This window comes from Mauremys reevesii, linkage group 1, assembly GCF_016161935.1.
Source record: "Mauremys reevesii isolate NIE-2019 linkage group 1, ASM1616193v1, whole genome shotgun sequence".
NCBI classification, from domain to species: Eukaryota; Metazoa; Chordata; order Testudines; family Geoemydidae; genus Mauremys; species Mauremys reevesii.
In genome coordinates, this window is record NC_052623.1 from 72,019,915 (window position 1) to 72,032,451 (window position 12,537).

The 12,537-nt window shown below is 41.6% G+C and overlaps 1 long non-coding RNA gene across 1 annotated transcript in view; it reads right to left on the reverse strand.

Moving 5' to 3' along the window:
• Positions 1-7,681: 7,681 nt before the first annotated feature.
• LOC120386570 overlaps positions 7,682-12,537 on the reverse strand; it is a 28,576-nt gene continuing 23,720 nt past the window's right edge. Inside the window, exon 3 of the long non-coding RNA XR_005589785.1 lies at positions 7,682-7,759. This is a non-coding gene — a long non-coding RNA (uncharacterized LOC120386570). The remainder of the gene's footprint in view (positions 7,760-12,537) is intronic.

Here is a 12,537-nt window from a genome sequence, read left to right on the forward strand (position 1 = left end):
ATGAATAAAAGAAACAGGGATGATATTTCTTACACCAATTCTCTAGTATAAGCTTTGCCCTCCAAACTGACAACTGAGTTTTGATACTCCATTCCATGTAAATGGAAAACCCTTGGTATTCTGCTTCTAGTCTTCCCTAATGGCTAAAAAGTGTGCATGTGTGTTTGTGTAAGAGAGAGAGAGAGAGAGATCTAATTTTAGATTAGTTTACTGCACTTCGGAAAATATTTTTTTTTCTTCTCACTGCCTTTTAGTTGAACAGTCATCCACTGGGTAGACAATGACTCGCTTGTCATAGAAATAATGTATGTTTCACTTGAAATTAATCTAAGCAGTAAAACATTCATGAAAAAGAATTGAACCACATTTATTTGCAGCTGAACATTAGCTGAGAGAACTACATTTTAATCTCATTATAATATGACCTCCCAAAGTCTATCACTCTGTTGCCTGGCACTTTGGTTGTTTTTGTTTTTTAAACTTCCACAGTATTTAATGGTTTTTCAACGGATTGAAGGAAACAGGAAGAGCTGAGCATCCACTTTGACCAGATAAAATGTGGGTGGGAGGGAAGAGGGAAAGCAATAATAATCTTTAATATGGATCTGAAAACAGCCTTCATAAAACAAGAATAAACAACGTTATGGTCTAATTTACCCCTACATAAAATGCAAAATAGGACTCAGTATGTAATAAAACATTAGTATCTTTATTGCCAGCATAATCTTAACTAATCATTTCTTATATTATTTCTATAGTTACAGTAATTCATCTGCATGAAAGTTGACTGAATAAGGTTAGCCCTGCAAATGAAACCACACTGCTTTTCCTCCCTGGTCTATTCACAACATCTTTCATTAATGTTTGCACATGTTCCTAAGCTGGTCCCAAGCAGGATCAGCCTCTGTCTCTGCAAAGTGTCAGCAGCACAAAACAGTTTTCTTCTTAACAACCCCTTTCTTTGTAATACATAAACACAATCTTCTGGGGCTCTGTAATTATCCAAAATGAGCTTTACTGTTGCAAATTACTTTAGCAGCCCTATGATTTATCTGTCATAAACACACTTTATAATATTTATATTCATATTAAAACCGCCACTAATAATGAATTGATAGTACATAAATATTTACATGATACTACATGGACAAATGCTTGATGCCCTTATAATAGTTACATTTCTTGCTCTCCCTATCATGTTTGGAAAAGCCAAGCCCTGGCATTTTGCCATGCTCATGAAAATGCCTTTGAAAATGGCTCAGAACATTAACAGAGCTTCACATTTGCCACACTTTTCTTTAAAAAGAATGGCATCCCTTCATACTTATGCAGTCTGGGTTATTGCTTCTTCACATTATGCATCATTACTCTGAGGAAGTGTCTTATCAGGAGCTCCAGTTGTTGTGGAGACGATTGGAATTAAGCACTGGAAGCTTTTTATTTATCTTATACGCTTTATTCCTACAAGATTTTCAGCATATAAGCTTCTTTGTTCAGCTCAGAATTGGATACATTGCCAGGCATTGTAAAATTTACATCTTGCTTTTTTTTTATTTGTTCCTAAATTGGATTGAAAACAAAGTAGAGTTTTAATTAAAGCTTTGCTTGACAATAGCAAATTTTTCCATGCACTGGAATTTCAGATCAGTTGTGAGGATTTTGCAAAGGCCTAATAGGTGACATTTGCCACAAGAATGACTGCAAAATTTATTGTAAGTGCTAGAACTCGTGGTAAGCATGACTGACAATGTTCATACAAAGAAAACTCTGTAATAATACCATTGAATGGCTGACTTAAATCAACAAAAGCCAGGGAATTTAAAGTGAAGGTTACTTTAAACTATGTATGATATGTAATGACTCACAAATTCAAAGGATAAGTGTAGAGGAGGCAGAGAACCAAAAAAAGAAATTAAGAACCTGGCTCTGCAGTTCTTTGAATCAACAGTGGATATCAGATACCAAACACAGCTCTTAGATGCACATAAAAAAAAAATCAACCCTTCAGACTACACTACGGAAATCAATACCCTTTATATGGGGGATGTCAGAACAATCAAAATTCTAATCCAGTCTTAGCTATGGGTCAAACATATTAACTATTCAAAAAAGGAACCAGTGTCAAAACTTCTCTGTTCTACTGACATCCAACATGCTAGGCTTTGCCCTGTCTTCTCTCCTGAGACCATACTAGATGGAAGAAAAATAACCTGACTCACCTCGCCCAAGACTTGAAAATTTGCCATTTCCTGATCTAACTAATGATTTACAATATTAAATTCCCTAAGTATAGGGAATACCACAAATACAGTAAACCCAATAACATTTTTTAAAGTATCCACGGTATGCCTGCTATTGCAGCCTGAAATAGACAATCCCAAGACTGCTTTGAAAAGAACTAGAATTAAGCCAATACATTATTTGTAATGAGCAACAGGACTTCTGGTATGTATCTGCTTCATTTGTTATTTGTATCTTGTTATAGATATATATATATAAACTTGAAATAATCTGTCTATGTATATTGTTGGCCTACATATATATGGGTTCTTATTTTTAATTCCCTTTCCACCCTTCCTTCTCTTGCCTATTGTTTGTTGCACCCACTTCTTGCTAGTACTAGGCACAATTTTTCTACGAATTTTTTTTTGTGAAAAATGCAGATTCTGCGACATGGAAACAGTTAATAAATTTGTGTCAATTCCACTGATTTCTTTCCTTTGAAAGGAATACCTAAAAAAAAACACTGAAAAAAATAGAAAAAAATGAACCTTCCTGACTACTGCTGAAATCAATATTCTTTAAACTGTAGATGTCAGAATGATCAAAACATTTTGGTTTTTTTTATCTGAAATTACTTTTAGTTTCAAAATTTCCTTTAATTTTGTTTTTTAAAACTTTTAAATGTTAAAAAATGCTCAAATCAAAAAGAAAACCTGAGCCATATTTTTTTACTTTTCAACACACCAAAATGTTTTTTATTTTTCAAAATTGCCATTGAACTAAAAACAAAAGAACAACAACAAAAAAAACCTGCCCTGCTTCTTTTGTCTTGTCTCAAATGAGATTAGGGGAAGCACTGGCCCTTGTTATGTGTTTGCAGAGCGCCCAGCACAACGGCAGTGTGTGCTCTCAATTTGGGCCTCTATATACATCAGTAATACTAAAAAAATAATTAATAATAACGCAGGAAATTAAAAAAACAAACCCTGAATGAAAGCCACATTTTGCTGTACGATAGGTCAATCTCTTGTTTATACAGAATGAAATCACCTCTCATGAAGCCCTATTAAACGGCTTTATATGGGGAACTAAGTAGGGGTTAGAAGAATGGAATCCTCCACCCCCATCCCACACATAAGATGTGGATTGCTATTCCACTACGGCTGCTGCACCAGCATCAGGACTGCTGCACTCTCTAGGGTCCCAGGGTACACTGAATATGATCCCAGTCACTGAGTCTCATTGAGCACAAAGTGGTTGCCCCATCTTCTCTGCATCCTGTGACAAGCCACTTTGCCTGGAGCTTCCTCCATGTTCTCCCCTCCTGAGACACAAAAGTGGCCCTACCACAGGGCTTGAGTGGCAAAAAGGGCCTCCTGCCCCATGCAGTAGTGCAAGTAGATTTTAACTCTTACAGGTACTCATGGGAGCGACACAAAGGAGGGCATCAGATAAAGGGGGGGGCACGTGACCTCCCCACAGGAGTCCCCCCTCCACCTCATCCCCAGCCCAGAGCCCCCATGCTCTCCCCATCCCCTCTCCATCCAATGTTACCTGGGTGGGGGACTCTGTCCTCCCACTGCGCCAGCTCCCCCTGGCATTCAGCTGCGCTTCCTGGCAGCAGGGATGGTGCAACCTATTAGGCGACCTAGGTGGTCGCCGAGGGCACTAGGATTTGGGGGGTGGCATTTTCTTCAGCAGAGACCAGGGCAGATGAAGATCTGTCCGCCGCGGTCATCGCCAGCATTTAGGCAGAGGGAGCTGGGGCAGGGGGGCACGAGGAGGGATGCCTGCAGCAAGTAAGGGGGGGGGCGGCACGCTGGGGAACTCCCTGCCCCAGCTCACCCCTCCTCCGCCTCCTCCCTGAGCACGCCGTCGCTGCTTCACTTCTCCCACCTCCCAGGCTTGCGGCACCAATCAGCTTAGGCGCCGCAAGCCTGGGAGGCGGGAGAAGTGAAGCAGCAATGGCGTGCTCGGGGAGGAGGCGGAGCAGGTGTGAGCTGGGGCGGGCGGCTGCCGCACAGCTCCCTGGGCCAGGGTGGGGAGCTGCCATGGCAGGAGGGTGCCTCAGGGCAGAGGGGGGGTGGGGAGCTGCAGCATGGCTCCCCGTGGTGTGGGGGAGCTGCCGCGCAGGGGGGTGCCTCAGGGTGGAGGGGGCAGGGGCGGCTCCAGGCACCAGCACGCCAAGCGCGTGCTTGGAGCGGCAAGCCGCGGGGGGCGCTCTGCTGGTTGCCGCGAGGGCGGCAGGCAGGTTGCCTTCGGCGGCATGCCTGTGGTGGGTCCACTGGTCCCGCAGCTTCTGCAGACCTCCCACAGGCTGCCGCTGAATTCGTGGGACCTCCCGCAGGCAAGCCGCCAAAGGCAGCCTGTCTGCCATGCTTGGGGCGGCAAAATACCTAGAGCCGCCCCTGGGAGGGGGGAGCTGCCACGGGGGGGGGAGCGCTGCAGGGAGCCACCGCAGGGCTCGGGGATGGGGGAGGGCGCAAGGTGGAAGTTTTGCCTAGGGTGCAAAACATCCTTGCACCAGCCCTGCCTGGCAGCCAGGCCCCAGAGCCACTCCCGGATTCTGCCCGATGCAACACAGCAGCTGCCTGGGAGAGTGCCTGGCTCTTTCAGGCAGCTGCTGTGCTGCACCAGAGAGTGTACCAGGCAGTGTGGCTGGAAGAGGAGAAGCTCTGGCAGGGGCACTTGAGCCTCAGGAGGGGGTTACTTGACCCTTTTGTACCCCTCCCACCCAGGGCCGGCTCCAGGCACCAGCTTAGCAAGCAGATGCTTGGGGCGGCCACTCCAAAGCGGGGCAGCACGTTCAGGTATTCGGTGGCAATTCGGCGGAGGGTCCCTCGCTCCCGCTCGGAGCGAAGGACCTCCCGCTGAATTGCTGCAGATCGCAATCGCGGCTTTTTTTTTTTTTTTTGGCTGCTTGGGGTGGCAAAACCCCTGGAGCCGTCCCTGCTCCCGCCAGTCGCCTTAATGTTCCATGGTTAGTGCCTTGCGCAGATACAAATTTATACTCCCGGATGCAGATCTCTACAGATAGAAATCGGTATCTGCTGAACTACAGAGCTCTCCAGGGAACTGCAGCAGCAAAAGGTGCAGCTTCTCCAGCAGAGCTGTACCGTCCCCAGCCCTTCCATGCAGCTTCATCTCCTGTCTGGGGTCTATACAGCCCCGCCGGAGGTCAGGGCTGGGGGCAGCACAGTCGCACCAGAGGAGCTGCTTGCGTGGGGCTGCCAACCGGCCCCACATTCTTCTCCTTTCGCCACTGCAATTCCCGGGAGAGCACTGCGGTGTTCAGTGGATAACGAATGTGTCTTTCCGGTACGGCATGCCGGCAATTAAGGTCTTAATGGTACAGCATACCTCACTGTACCATCTTACTTGCACCACTGGACTGACGTTAACCATACTGAATAAACAAATACCTGCAGATCCTTCTGAAAATACCAATTCTGTTCTACTTTCAATTCTGTTCATTTTCTAATGGTAACTATTGTACTTATTTGTGGGGATCCTGTACCAACACCGGTCCTTGTGTTCTAATCTATATACCCTTCAGCAATGTAAAAAATAAATAGTAAAATGAAAGTTACAATTTCCCCCTTAAACTGCCCTATTGTGGCTGTAAATTGCAGGGATCTCTGCCTATGATTTACTGTGCTTGCTACAGAACTGCAGCACTATGCAAGCATGGCTTAATAGTCACCACACATGGGGCCTGAGAATCGGGACTTGGGGCTCTATTACTGGCTCATGCCACTTATACTCCACACAACCCTAAGCAAGTCACCAAATCTTTAAGATTCCTTGGTTTACTCATCTGTACAATGGATAGATGAGCTACCTCACAGGTGTCTTGGCTTAGCTAATTAGAATTAGTACAGCAGTTTGAGATCCTCAGGTGACAACTACTATATAGAGCAGGGGTCGCCAACCTCTGGCACGTGGCTCGCCGGGGTAAAAACCCTGGTGGGCTGGGCCAGTTTGTTTACCTGCCGCGTTGGCAGGTTCAGCCGACCGCGGTTCCCACTGGCCAAGGGATGGGGGGGAAGAATATACAGAAATGAAACCTCTGTCAAAAGCAAATGAGTTGATAGAAAGAATAATACTGGCAGGGCTCATTATATCATGGGAAAATGTATAATTTCTGAAATATGGAGAATTTATTTGATCAACAGTAACAACTGCTGCATATGATTTTTTATTAATTATTATTATTATTATTATTATTATTATTATTATTATTATTTTAGTGGGTTATTTTACAATACTCAGCAGGAACATTATCCTGTAATCTGATTCACAGTGATAGCCCATCATGTCAGGGCAGAGTCCCACCAAACAGCATGCCAGGGAGCAAGGGTCTGACTGTGCAGATCACATGGCAGGACAAAGCCTCAATATGAATAGTGATTTTTCTTTTCCTTTTCCTCTCTGTTTTCAAATTGGGTATATTTCATTATACTGCTGCGTTATGTGTCAATCTTAATGAAATATTGAAAACTCTAAAACACATCCAGGTAAAATGAAATCAAATGAGTGAAAGAGGAACTAAAGATAGAGTTAATATTAAAGTGATATTTAAAACATGATCACTAAGGATTATAAAACAGCACAACACCATGGGTCAAGACTTTTGCTGTTTACGGAACCCCCAACAACATTAAAGTATAGTATTAACATACCTTGTTAGTCAAATGTAGAATTTCTACTGATTTTTACAATATTTTAGGTCGTTTTAAAGAAAATTAATAATATCTGGTTCCTGTAACTAAGAAATGTTAAATTTCAGATTTTCTCTAGAAGACCCCACTCCTTTCTCCTCCATCTTTCCATTAGTTTTACCCTCCTCTGCTCCTCTCAAATGCTGCATTGTCCTCCTCTGACTGCCTCCTTTCTCTCTCTCATCCACCAGCTTCCTCCCTCTATTCCTGGGGCCACAGTGGTGCAATCCTTCTCCCCTCACTCTTGTAAAACACCCATTAACTGGCCATTGCATGAGTAAGTTCTGCAGGATTAAGCCCTATGAAACATCGCAACTTCCACAGTGGATCAGACCCATGGTCCCTCTGTAACCCTAAGAACCTCTCTGTACCAACTGGCAAAGGGTTTACTGTTCTTTAACAACAACTTCTAGCAGGTGTGACAAATTCACTACTCCTATGACATTGCAGTCATAGTATTTATCCAAAAAGGGTTGCGTGAAATGTCTAATAAAACTTATGTCACGCGGATCATCATAATCATTGCAAGACATACATACAGATGATATTTAAGGAGTTGTGTATACTGAAAATACATTTTAGAGTCCCTGTCCCAGGCAGGGTTGACAAACAGGTTTTGCCAGGCAAAGGGATATATACTCACCTGGCTGCCTAGGTTCACGCATAGATTGTGCATTGTAAATCAACACAATGGAAGCCTGTTCTGCATACAGAGTCAACATGGGTATGTGAAGACAACCTGGAGCCAGCACACTAGGAAAGGAACCATTGGGGTCATCCTGACTCTTGGGGCAAAACAATGAATTCTGGGTAATCTAAGGAGACACAAAATGACATTTTGTTGCCCATCACTGAGGGAGCAAAAAGGACAGCACTTTTTGCATTCATGAAACTTCCTACCCCTGTTGGTTGGTAATGCTGGAGGATTGGTTTAGGTGAGATACTACTTGAGATGAGGATGTTAGCCTGTTACAGTTAAGTTTAGATTTTAAGAAGTGCGTTATCCTGTTTGTTATATATGTAAGCATTTATTTTCATTATTCTTACTCAATCTTTTAAATCTGTATCTTTTGATAATAAATTTATGATTGTTTTCACTATAACTATATTTCAGTGCTGTAATGTTATAAAGGTCCTGATCCTGAGTTGTGCTAGTCAACCTGTGTGTATACTGTGCCCTTGTGGATAAGAAACTTGGGAATTTCTGTGCATGCTCAGTGGTTAAGTGTTAGACACTGCAGGGGAACACTTCAAGGGTGTTCCAGAGGTAAGGTGCGCCTATTGTTAGGCAAAATAAGGGCTGGCAGAGCCCTGAGAGTTTGTTTGGGTGGCTAACAGACTGGTGAGCTCTGGGAACTGATACCCAGTTAAGCACAAGCAAGTCTTCCTCTTGCTGAAGACAGGGAGATAGCAAAATGATGCGCAGTCCTGGGCACCTTGAGAAAGCGTTATACCCTCTAGTTCAGTCTCCAATAGTGGACAGCACTAGATGCTTTTGAGGAAGGGACAAGAACTGAGAGTAGGCAGATGTGTCAGTGTTGCCAATGCTCATGATTTTGTCATGGGTCTCATGATAATTATTGTTTTCCTTGAAGCCCCAGCTCCTGGAGTCCAGTGGATTTGTGATGATTTCAGCCTTCATTTTTAAAGAAAAAGTAAGTTTCTAGCCCTTGTGGCTGTGGAGAAAGCTTCAAAATATGACCCAGTGCACCCTAAAGGCTCAAGAAGCAGAAGGCAAATAAAAAGAACACACAAGCTATTATTTTTATATAACCTCATTATTTTAAAGCCAATCGCATGATTTTTGGTGAGCCTGACTCATGATTTTTGAACATTTGGGGTTGGCAATACTGTGGTATATTTTGACCTGTGACTATCTCCTCCTAATCCTTGCTACGTAGAGTCTGGCATAAATCCTAAAACAGATATATACAGTTGTTCATATGCACATGCACACATATGACCATAAACAAAATTATTTTACATGACTGAAAAATATTTGTGCTCTTTTACAGGGCTTTCTATTGGTCAAGTGCAGTAACAAGAGAATAGATCATATTATATAGATCAATCAGGTGGCAAATGTAATTTTTGAAAAAGAGTATATTTGTAGACTTTATGACAGCCAAAAAAGGATCTGAAATGGGTAATCTTCTATTCCTCTAAATGCGCTCCCCGACTGAGACTTTGTATGCCAGCTTCAGCCTGAAGCAAATTGTGATAGCCAAGCTATTAACTTCTAAAAATAGGGGTCTGTAATGGAAACATTAAGAGACCTGCTATTGGGCACAGAACAATCCAAGGAAAGATGTAACACCAATCCCTTATTTTTGCTACTTTGCCACATCACAGCAGTGCAGTGTCAGTGGGACTGAATCATGCCTGTGCCATTACAATAGGTGTTTTTTAAACTAATTATCTTTTACGAAGTAGTTTTTTAGATATATGATTTAATCTGCCTTTAAAAATATTAAAGGAGCTTGAAAGCATCCAAATATTTCAGGTCAGGCCTTTGACACCCAAGACTCTGCATTTGAAAGAGGTGTTATTCCTGGGGGAGAAGACAGCAGTCATGACCACTGAGGAGGGGATCTGAAATTAAAATGTTGTGGGAAAGGTGATTGTGTATTTTTATTTAGACCTAGTAGAGCTAAGGTGTATCCAACTGAACATCTTGTAACAAAATGTACAGCAGTGATTCATGAATTACTTTTCTGTCAGGAAATGTGCTTTCTCTCTGTTTTATTGCAGCAAATAACATTTCTCTTTAGCTGATATGTATTTTACATTAACCATTGTAAACCAAAGAGGCACTGACTCACAATTCAGCAGCTGGGTAACCCCTATTCAGAGACTTCTTGGCATTTTTTGTCAAACCAGTTAGCACAGCTGTAGCCTTCAGTAAATCATCTTTAAAAGTAATATTAGTAATCAGAGCCAGAAAGTCTTGAAAGATAAAATGTGGTATGCATTCTACAAACAGGCTCTCAACAGAAATCCCCAGAGTTGGGAACCACAGTAAAAATCATCTCAAAGGAGCAGTAAACAAGTGGTAAAAATGGATCTTGGTATAGAAGACATGCTGTTTATGGAGGTCAATCTGCATCAGCAACATAACATTTCAGGGCTATTCAGCTATAAACACATTCACATGAGTCTAAAAGGGTTTTGAAGACGAGATCAAAAGATGAGCACATGCAATGTGTGTGTATGTGTGTCTTTTTCCAAATACGTAACAGATTTCTTTTCCACTGTGCCCACAGTGACCTGCATTTCAATTAGGACAGAAACAAACTGAAAAATAGGCTGTTAGCACTTCAGAAGAGCCAACTAAATCAATATATCCATACCCCAGATCCTGTTTTTTAAATGTCTGGAAGTTTCAAAAGTGACAAAGTGACTTTGGAGCATAAAGCCCATTGAAAGGCAATATGACTTATGCTCCTAAATCACTTAGGTACATTCATAGATTCCAAGGTCAGAAGGGAACACTGTGATGATTCTAGTCTCAGCTCCTGTATAACACATATCACAGAACTTCACCAAAATAATTCCTAGAGTATATCTTTTAGAAAAACATCCAATCTTGATTTAAAAATTCTCAGTGATAGAGAATCCACCACCACCCATGCTAAATTGTTCCAATGGTTAATTACTCTCACTATTAAAAATGTAAGCCTTATTTCCAGTTTAAATTTGTCTAGGTTCAGCTTCAGCCATTGGATCATGTTTCTCTGCTAGGTTAAAAAGCCCATTATTAAATTTTTGTTCCCTATGTAGATACTTATACATTGTAATAAAGTCACCCATTAACCTTCTCTTTGTTATGATAAATTGATTTTTCTCCTTGAGTCTATCATTATAAGGCACATTTTCTAATCCTTTGATCATTCTCTTCCATGAACCCTCTCCAATTTTCAACATCCTTCTTGAATTGTGGCCACCAGAACTGGACACAGTATTCCAGTAGCAAATGCATCAGTGCCAAACAAAGGTAAAATAACCTCACTGCTCCTACTGGAGACTCCCATTTATGCATGCCAGGATCACATTAGCTCTACTGGCCACAGGTCATGGGAGCTCATGTTCAACTGATTTTCTACCATAGTCCCCAAATCTTTTTCAGAGTCACTGCTTCCCAGGTAGAGACTGCCATCCTGTTAGTATGGCCTACATTCTTTGTTCCCAGATGTATATATTTATATTGAGCCACATTAAAATGTGTATTGTTTGCTTGCACCCAGTTTAGCAAGCAATCCAGATCACCCTGAATCAGTGGCCTGTCCTTTTCATTATTTACCACTTCCCCAATTTTTGTGTTATCTGCAAAATTTATCAGTGATGATTTTATATTTTCTTCTAGGTCATTAATTAAAACATTAAAGAACCAATTCCTGCAGGACCCCATTAGAACACACCTGCTCAATGACAATTCCCCATTTACAGTTACATAGTGAGACCTATCAGTTAGCCAGTTTTTAATCCATTTAAGTGTGTTATGTTCATTTTATATATTTCTAATTTTGTAATCAAACTGTGGTGCAGCACCAAGTCAACCACCTTACAGAAGTTCAAGTCTATTACATTTATCAAACAAACTTGTAATCTCATCACAAAAAGATATCAACTTAGTTTGACAGGATCCATTTTCCATAAACCCATCTTGATTTGCATTAATTACATTAGTCTCCTTTAATTCTTCATTAATCAAGGCCTGTATAAGCCACTCCATTATCTTGCCCATATTGATGTAGGCTGGCAGGCCCAGGTCATCCCCTTTATCCTTTTTGAAAATCGTGAGAACAATAGCTTTCTTCCAGTCTTCTGGAACTTTCCCCATGCTCCAAGATTTATTGAAATTCAACATTAATGGTCCAGTTAGCTCCTCAGCTACTTCTTTTAAAATTCTTGGGTGCAAGTTATTTGGATATTCTAAGCTGAATATGTCAAACTTTAATAACTTCTGTTTAACATCCTCCAGAGATACCAGTGGAATGGAAAGAGAGTTATCATCAGAATAGATTCAATTAAAGTAAATATGTTAAATCACTCTGTGACACAGGGCCAGAAAGGGTTACACAACTAGCAGACTAACTGACCCAGATTCAACCTTTAGAGACATATTAGAAGATAATGATTGTGGGTTTTGTGGGTTTACATATATATTGTTAGAGGTTGACAATATAGCCAAATGGTTCCTGTTTGTCACTGTATTCTGTTCATTCAGAGATCAAAAGGAGATGTTAACATTTAGTTAAACTGTGAATGTAGTAATATCATCATTCTTATTTCTCTTTGAAGTTTGTAAATAGCTGAACATGGGCAGTTGCCTTATGTTAATCCAGTAGCTAATTACCAGTGATGCTTGGGACATAGGGGTTCTACTTCAAAAAGCTAAGATAATTGGCTATTTTTCACCCAAGGACTGCACACTGTCAAGAAGCTGCTAGATAACTATGAAAAGAACGCTAGAGCCCTGATACTTTCATCCCATATTTGCTTAAGCTTCATCGGGGGAAGTTTGAATCACAAGACTGAGGTCTCCAGTTCCAATAGGGATCACCCTGATATTGGACATTGGACTATAATGAAC